Consider the following 8,760-nt stretch of genomic DNA (forward strand, 5'->3'; position numbering starts at 1 on the left):
GGAACAAGAGTCGAGGACGACTCTTTCCCAAGGGGGGGGAGATGATGCGGGGTGGCCTTCGGTCACCTCCACACCAAGACCAACAAGTCCCCCAAGTGGACCGATGACACGAGCCCGAGTCAAGGCTCTCCATGATGAGGTGAACTCGCTCCTCACCACCCTTGATCTTGGTACCCCTTTGGATGGATTGCTACCTCATGCCGACGTGTTATGTGTCATTAGGTACAAGGAGCATCAAGAGCACGAAGAGGAGGACACACCATGGTCAAGAGGAGGAGAGGAGCAGCTGGACGCGAAGATGGACTGGAGCCGGACCGGAAGTCGCCCGAAGAGCGCAAGGAAGAGAAGATGGACGGCCAGGTCCGTAACCCAGTCGGGCCGCCCGACCGGATCACCGGTCCACGGCCGTCGACCGGCCTCTGACCGGCCGCCTGGCTGGGAAACCGGATTTGCGCTCGTGACATCCGGCGCCATCCAGGGAACTTGGAGCCTCGTCCGGTCGCCGCCGGTCACAGCCGATGCGAAACCGCCAGCCCGGCCACAGGCCGGTCTGACTGCCTCGACCGGCTGCACAACTTAAGTCACTTATTTCGGCCCGAACCGTTTCACTTGTACCTTTTCGGCCCATGACGCCTTGTAAGACTATAAATACCCCCAGGACGCCCCTTTAGCTCTTTAGACTTGTTTTGAACTCAAACCTACCTTTGAGCTTAGTCTCCCTTGGGTATCATCCCTCTGTAATCAAGGCACCTTAGTTGTTGACTTTGAACTTGTTGAGTGAGATTCTAGTACAAGCTACTCTCTCTCCCTCACCAAGTTCTTCCTCTCCAACTCCAATCTCTCCCCGGGGAATTCTACCGCGTGTCTCTTCCTCGGAGATTCTATTGGCGTGGTCCATCGAGCCACGGAGGTAAGCATCGGGTGTATCGGGTTGTGTGTGTGCGTGAGTCTCGGAGTTCCTCGTGTTCGTCGCGTTCTTCGTGTTCCTCGCGTTTTCCCATCTTCCCCCTTGGTTTCGAAGTCAATCCGCGAGATCGGGCCACACACGGGGTCTTAGACCTCATCATCATGCCTACCGGCGCGGCTGCCCATGCCTACCGACCTCGCAGTGTACAGTGTTGAGGCCCAGTTGTCTTGGGTGAAGAGGCGTGATTCCTCAGCGCGTATCCACCGGATGTGCCGCTCCGAGAACCACAACAACTGCAAAGTCAAGCAATACACTATTGTCAACTGGGAATCGAATTCAGTAGGTTTTACTGCAAGGATGATACTAGTGTGACTGATTGATTCTTCAACACGAGCAATCTCAGGAATTCATTCAGCAGAAGAATTGCGCCAGAGAGAACTCAGACTCAAGAATCACATGCTCCAGAAAGAACTCAGACTCAAGGCAGGGGAGGACGAACTCACATCACGCAGTGTCGGGATTTCCGGCCTGCCTGCCCTGGGGACGGCCTCCACCACCAACTGGATGGCCTTGTCGAGGCCGCGACAAGCGGAGGCGGAGGCGGAGACGGAGACTCTGGGGTGGCACGGCAGGAGGCACCTCGGGTTGGCGCGGAGGTACCGCCCGGACGTGTCGCAAAGCCAGAAGACGCCCAGTCGGCTCGTCGCGACGGCCCGCCACAGGACGGCCATGATCTCCGGCTCATCGAAGTCGCCGCACGCGGTGGCGTCGGGGGCCCCGAGGTAGCGGCCGTAGGCGCCGCGGAAGAGGATGCACATAGTGGCCGTGGTGGGGCAGAAGCGCGACGCGCGGCGGGGGTCGAGGCAGACGGACCGCCCGTCCTCGGCGGCGCGCACGAAGTCCACACCCGCGAAAAGCTTCAACTTCGTGGCCTGCTGCTGCATTTGGAACTCGAGGCTTCGCCGGAGGACGGTGGCTCGGTTCTTCTCTCGGCTTCTTGGTTTCTTGGCGTTGTGAGGAAGGAGGACGATGAAGAGTTTGTTGCAACGGTTTCCTTTAGCCGTTTAGGCGCCAAGGGGAGGCTTTGAGGGAGCGCAGGCCTGTCTCTGTCTGTCGCGGACTTGTGGGGCCACACCACCTTCCTATCATCCACAGTCATCCAACTCACTGACGCGTGGGCCACCCAGTGTCTACAGTTGTCAACGTGCCGCCAGGAAATTGCACAAAGAGGCATGATGCTGACTTGTGGGGCCGCTGTTGAATCGTCGTCGAGCCTGCATCTGCATGCATGCGTGTTGTCAACTTTTTTCTCATCACCCGCAAGCCCTCAGCACAAATGCAAATGCGTCTAGTTCTCAACTAAATTTCTCATCACCCGCAAGCAGCAAACCAACGAATTTCTCCGGTTCCTTCTCCTCGCCACCTTCCTCTCCCTCCTCGCCGCTGCCAGAGGTCGACCACTACTGCCTGCCCAAATGATCCTGCTGTTCAACACATTAAACATCAGCAACTTCATCCAGCTTATACAAATTCACAGTGATCACAACTCTTTCAGATAACAACAGCGACGGCGCACTCACCGCCTCAAGATGGGCGCCATACATGGCTCTGCCATATGGATCGAGCTGCACCCCACCTGCGGGTTCAGCGAAATCTCATCCTCCAACTGAAAGATGTACCAGGGGTCGGCCTCCACCTTCACCTTCAGTCGTAGCTCCCCCCCTGCCGACGTCCGTCCAGCAATGGTGAACCAGCACGGGCTTCCCCTTGCGCCACTCCTGCCTAACCTCTATCCTGACTGCCCCAACCAGCCGCCGCTACATTCCAGAACAATGCCCAGTGCCTGCCGCAAACGGTTCCAAGGCACGGAAGCAGACCAGCGTAGACAGTGCCTTGAGGTGAGACTCGTCGAGCGACAAGACTGCCACGTTTGCGTGAGAGTCAAGGTTGAACTCCGGAGAACTGATCAGAGGCACCGGAGCTGTCTGAACAGGGAGGCCTAGCTCGGACCCAGATCTCACAGTGGCACGCCTGTCCAGGGAGTTTCAGGCCAAGCTGTCCGACTTCAGAAATGTCTGGGGATCCAAGGTATGCGTCACTGGAAACCAACTGGGGCTCCTTCCATGGCTTGTGCTGAAAAGTATGAGCATATATATGTTGTCAAACTTAAATACTATCATAATACGACTGTATAGTATGTATGGAATGAAATGAAATGAAATCTGCAGCCCATTCAGTTAGATTAGCAATACGCGTGCAACTGATTTTACAATTTTGTATTGCTAAGGATAATGCTACTAGACATGCCATTGCATACTCCAAATTGCATGAAGCAACTTAAGGCCATGTGCAACGCAGGTGATTAGGCTGGGTGCTTAAGAGAAAAAACTGGGTTTCTTTTGCAGCGAGAAAAAACTGGCTCGACCACTACTGCCTGCCCAAATGACCCTGCCAGAACATTTGGGTGCTTGCAGAAGGCAAGCAATGTCTGGTTTGGCTTCGATGCCTCATTGAGTCATCGGTGCTAAAGAAAATAACTGCTCTTGAGGCAAACACTTGAAATTGGAAATTTAGTTTCATAATATACAACTAATCTGGCAGCAAACTTTATAAACTGAATATTTATGGTAATACTGCCCAACTTGTTTACACAAATATGCATTCCAAAACACCTAATTCTGCTACACAGTTCAGTTAGTTTCAAACTATTCAATTGTCTCTTTGTAAGAAGCTTCAGAATAAAGCCTGACTATTGGGTTAAATGAATCTTCAACACTTATCCGAATTTCAAAGCATTTATTGATTCATCACTCGTAAAGTATAACTTTATTTACTAGAACCTGAATTTATGCTATCAAGTGCAGACAGGTTTTTCAAGCTAAATTATAGCTATAGTTCTCTGACCAATAATGGTTATGTACATTTATGGCTAATCTTTACAAATAGCAATCTCCAATTCAGCTTCCAGGAATTTCACGTTTATGGTAGTTAGTACTGCCCACCTTAGTTGGACAAATATGCAAGCCAAGCATTCATATACAGAACAAATACTCGAACAGCAAGATGTGCAGGTGAACATGTTCAGCCACCAATCGAACGTACAAACATTAATACTTTGAGCAGACTTACTTTGTTACTGACCACAACTAGGATATGCCAGCAATGGCACAACCAGTTGCACTTGATTTCAAGATATTCTTTATAGAAAAACCGTATGTGCTTATTATTTCCTCTGCTACCAAGCACATCTGTAGCAAGATAATAATCGGTTCATCACCTCCTTGGAAGCCTGCGAAATTCATATGGCCTACAGATCAAGATCAAAGGAAGCAGAAATCTAGTACTATAGTATTTAAGGAAAAATGTAGTAGGACCTCGTCTCGGAGACGAAGAGGCGGAAGACAGAGGGCTAAGGCAACGGCGTGGAGGATGGCGGCGAGTCGATGTGTCCGAACTTGGTGTACCGGGACGGTAAGGGGGCGGTGGAGGCCGGGAAGCCGCAGAAGCGGCGCGCGCTCGAGCTAGCGCGGTCGTAGAGCGGGGATAGGGGACTGCTCGGGCCTGGCCGCCGTGAGGAAGACGGCGTCCGGTGTCTGATGGCGGCGGGTCGCGCGCTGACAGCCGCAACCTGCTCCATGCCTTCCGCAACACTGCCGCCGCCATATTGGCCGGCCATCCGCCGACGACGACACGGTCTGAAACTCTGGCTACTGTAGCTGGGGAATGGACGGCATTTTTTTTCCCTACGGATTGGAAGGACAAGTGCTTGAGTTGGGCTGGGTGCTAAAAGGCAGGCCCAGCACATAAGCATTGTCAGGCCCAGCACATAAGCATTGCTTGGCCCAGACAAGGCAGCGCTCGAAGTATTGTCTTTTTTTCGAGAGCACGTTTATCTTTATAGAAGAAGAAGCACAATTAATTACAAGAGCAGCATACTGTTGCGAACCACAGTGCTCAAACTCACGCACACTAACCCCCTCCGCCTAAGGCCTAGAGGTGGAACTCCTCTCTGATCTGCTCTAGCATTTGATCAGGGTTCTTCTGCTCCTGCTCATGCATGTTGCCAAAAGCCCTTGCATTCTTTTGTTTCTAAAGCGTCCATGTCGTATATGTTACGTACACAGGAGCTCCAATGACGTGATATTTCCCTCGCCTGCTCTCTACGGGAGATGAAGAAGCTCCCTGTTGTTGGAGCGAACGATTGTTTTGGAGAACGATGCGTACCCTTCTAGGGCATCGGTTCCGTGTTATATATCAGGGAAAAACCCCCTGAGGGTAAGATACAAGGACGTATAGAGTACGGGTGGAGTACTACTCCATACCGTATGTATACAAGAAAACAAACTCTAACACTCCCTCTTAATCTAAAGCTTGGAAAGATTTAGATTACGTTTAAACCCATCTAGCTTCTTAGAACACAAAGTCTTGGTGAAACCATCGGCAATCTAATCCTTGCTGGAGATAAACCTGATATCAAGTTGTTTGCGAGCAACTCGTTCCCGAAAAAAATAGAAGTCTATCTCAATATGTTTTGTTCTAGCATGAAAAACAGGATTAGCTGAGAGAAAAGTAGCACCAAGATTATCACACCAGAGATGGGGCTTTGCTCGAAGAGTAACACCCAGTTCCCTGACAAGAGCCTCAACCCAAATCAACTCAGCTGTAGCATTTGCTAGGGCTTTATATTCAGCTTCAGTACCGGAACGAGAAATTGTAGGTTGTTTTCTAGCACTCCAGGATATGAGGTTAGGACCAAAGAAGATAGTAAAACCTCCACTGGAACGTCTATCATCCATATCTCCAGCCCAGTCAGCATCAGAATAAGCACTAAGAAGAGTGGTAGGAGACTGACAAAAAGTAAGTCCAACTGTACGTGTACCATGAATATACCTCAATATCCTCTTTACTGTTGTCCAATGAGATGTAGTAGGAGCATGAACATACTGACACACCTTACTCACATAAAAACACAAGTCCGGTCGTGTTAATGTCAAGTATTGTAGTGCTCCCACAACACTTCTGTAATGAGTGATGTCCTCAGTACCAAGAGGTACACCGTCATGCAAAGACAAAGTATCAGTTGTGGACAGAGGTGTTGGACAACTCGTGCAAACATCCATACCAACACGCTTGAGAAGATCTGAAGCATATTTTTCTTGATTCAGAATTAAGCCATTTTGCTGCTTATGTGCCTCAAGCCCGAGAAAGTAATGAAGATCTCCAAGATCTTTGAGAGCAAACTCATGATTTAAATTCTTGAGAAGAGCAGCAATTGCAGAATCAGAAGAACTTGTCACAATAATGTCATCAACATAAATAAGCAAAATTATCTGAACACCTGAATGGTTAAAGAGAAACAGAGATGTATCTTCCTTGGAGGGTATAAAACCAAGAGTATAGAGCTTAGTACTGAGGCGTGAATACCATACTCTTTGTGCATGTTTCAATCCATAAAGAGCTTTGTCAAGTTTGCAAATATAATTTGGATTAGCGGAAGACTCAAAACCAGGTGGCTGTCTCATGTAAACCTCCTCTTCCAGAACACCATGTAGAAACGCATTCTTGACATCTAGCTGCCTTAAACTCCAACGATTTGAAACCGATATAGAGAGAACAAGTTGGATTGTAGCAATTTTAACAACAGGACTAAAAGTATCTTAATAATCTATGCCATACCTCTGTTTGAAACCTTTTGCAACAAGCCGAGCCTTATACCTATCAATTGTACCATCAGCATTTTTCTTGATACGATAGACCCATTTGCAATCAATAATATTCTTGTTGAAACTTGGTGGAATAAGGTGCCATGTGTGATTTGTCATGAGAGCATCATATTCTTCTTGCATGGCATGTTTCCATTTTGTATCAGCCAAAGCTTCTTTTAAATTTTCAGGCTCTCCTGTAGATGTTAATAATGCCCACCGAATTGTACCATCTGTGCGAGTTTTCGATTGTCATATACCTTTTTGTAGACGAGTGCGCGTTTCAGCAGCAGGACGGGCTGCAGCATTTGTTGGTGCAGAGGATCCGGCTTCAGCAGAAGATCCTCCTGCCACCGAATCTCCTGCCACCGAATCTCCCCTGCCACCGAAGCTTCCCCACCACCAGACTGGACAGAGCAGCGTCGGAGAGCGCGCGGTCGTGTGGCGGGGACCGCGGGCTGTCGCGTGGTGGCGAGGACGGAGACCGAGGCGGAGTGGTGTCCGGGCCACTCACGGGCGGAGACGTGGCGGATCGTCCTTGGCGCGGGCTGGTGCATGCGGAACGCGACGCAGAGGCGGGGCCTGGCGTGGACGTGGCATCGTCGGAGAGGTGCGGGGACGCACGCCTAGGTGACGGCGCGTCAGGGCCGTCCGGCACGGAATCCAGAGGTGATTCTGGGGCAGAATCAGCCTTAGATTCTTGGAAATTTTGGCCTGTAGCTGTATTTTCTTCAGCATGGATATTTGATGTGTCTTGAGGAGAATTTTGCTGCAGAACTTCAAAGGAACTTGGCGACTCCTCGGTAACAGTGACCTGTATAGGATCAACAACAGGAACAATTGGAAAATATTGATCATTAGTATGCATACCCCTATTTGTGTGTACCGAGGAGGATGGTTCAGGAGGAAGTAAAAGGAGTTATTCTTCGCGAAGACGACAACCAGCATTTGGATAAAGTTCAGCAAAAGGAAAAACATTTTCATCAGAAACAACATCTCTGGATACATAGACACGGCCAGTAGCAACATCTAGACACTTGAACCCTTTGTGAATTGGACTGTAACCAAGAAACACACATCTTTTAGACCGAAAAGAAAGTTTATGTTTGTTGTAGGGGCGTAAGTTGGGCCAACAAGCACAACCGAAAACACGAAGAGAGTCATAGTTTGGTGTGGTGTGAAGGAGTTTTTCCGTAGGGGTTGCAAAGTCAAGAACCTTGGAGGGAATAAGATTGATCAGAAAAGTGGCTGTGAGAAAAGCATCATCCCAATATTTCAATGGCATAGAGGCATTAGCAAGTAGGGCTAGGCCAACCTCGACAATGTGACGATGTTTGCGTTCAGCAGACGCATTTTGTTGATGAGCATGCGGGCATGAGACATGATGTGTAATGCCCACTTTTTGAAAGAAACCATGGAGCTTTTCATGCTCACCACCCCAATCAGTTTGCATAGTGATAATCTTTGTATTAAACTTGCGCTCAACATATTGCTGGAAATTTAGAAACACTTGATACACATTAGAGCGCTTTTTCAGGAGATATATCCAAGTAAATTTACTAAAATCATCGATGAAGCTTACATAATATGCATGTTTGCCTAAAGACATAGGAGCAGGACCCCAAACATCAGAAAACACTTGTTCCAAGGGAACAGTGGAAACACTAGTAGAAACATGATAGGGTAAGTGATGACTCTTAGCCTGCTGGCATGGGTCACATATGTAAGAACTTACTTCTGGAGTATATGGGAGATTGTTTTTCCTAATAACTTGCTGAACAATAAAAGAAGAAGGGTGCCCTAGACAACGATGCCATGTGGATGAAGAAGGCTTGACGGTGGCCAATGCATGCTTGGAGGATTTCGTGAACACAGGAACAAGTGGGTAGAGATCATCACAACACGGCCCTCTAAAGAAGATTTGCTGCGTTGCCTTGTCCTTAATCAAGAAAAAGAAAGGATGAATTTCAATAAAGGCATTATTGTCTAAGGTAAGTTTGTGAGCGGAAATTAAATCCATGGATGAAATAGGAACATGCAAAATATTGCGAAGATGAAGAGGATTATGTGGGGTGTGCAAAACTGAATGACCAATATTAGCAATTTCCATACCTTGTCCACTAGCATTGTGGATTTGATCGTGACCTTGGT

At 48.7% G+C, this 8,760-nt stretch overlaps 1 long non-coding RNA gene across 2 annotated transcripts; it reads right to left on the minus strand.

Annotated features, from left to right (window-relative positions):
* Positions 1 to 1,734: 1,734 nt before the first annotated feature.
* On the minus strand, positions 1,735 to 4,622 carry LOC127338229 (uncharacterized). Of its 2 annotated transcripts, none has more exons than XR_011754027.1 (4): positions 4,282 to 4,622; positions 4,037 to 4,196; positions 2,488 to 3,040; positions 1,735 to 2,388 (listed from the first exon to the last, which is right to left on the minus strand). It is a non-coding gene; the product is annotated as an uncharacterized lncRNA (long non-coding RNA). The 2 variants fall into 2 exon arrangements; XR_007874249.2 differs by having other exon boundaries at positions 1,735 to 2,391.
* Between the last annotated feature and the right edge of the window lie 4,138 nt (positions 4,623 to 8,760).

The sequence above is a fragment of the Lolium perenne genome, chromosome 3, assembly GCF_019359855.2.
Source record: "Lolium perenne isolate Kyuss_39 chromosome 3, Kyuss_2.0, whole genome shotgun sequence".
Taxonomy (NCBI): domain Eukaryota; kingdom Viridiplantae; phylum Streptophyta; class Magnoliopsida; order Poales; family Poaceae; genus Lolium; species Lolium perenne.